Source organism: Perca fluviatilis, chromosome 9 (assembly GCF_010015445.1).
Source record: "Perca fluviatilis chromosome 9, GENO_Pfluv_1.0, whole genome shotgun sequence".
NCBI classification, from domain to species: domain Eukaryota; kingdom Metazoa; phylum Chordata; class Actinopteri; order Perciformes; family Percidae; genus Perca; species Perca fluviatilis.
In genome coordinates this window covers 1,429,278-1,429,479 of record NC_053120.1, presented here as the reverse complement: position 1 = coordinate 1,429,479, position 202 = coordinate 1,429,278, and positions in this window count along the sequence as shown.

The window sequence follows — 202 nt, the reverse complement described above, 5'->3', positions numbered from 1 at the left end:
AGTGCCTCCCCGCGGTGCTGCCGTGGGCTTTACCCGCATGACCAGCTCGGTTAACATCAGACAACATGTAACTTTCACCTCCCCGCTTCCAGATCGGAAGCTGTCTCCGCCTCTACGTTTTGCCGGAAAGCATTAGCGAGGTATGGTAGCGGAAGGTCTCCGCGGTACAGGCAGCACACAACTGGAACGTAGCGCAATTTTA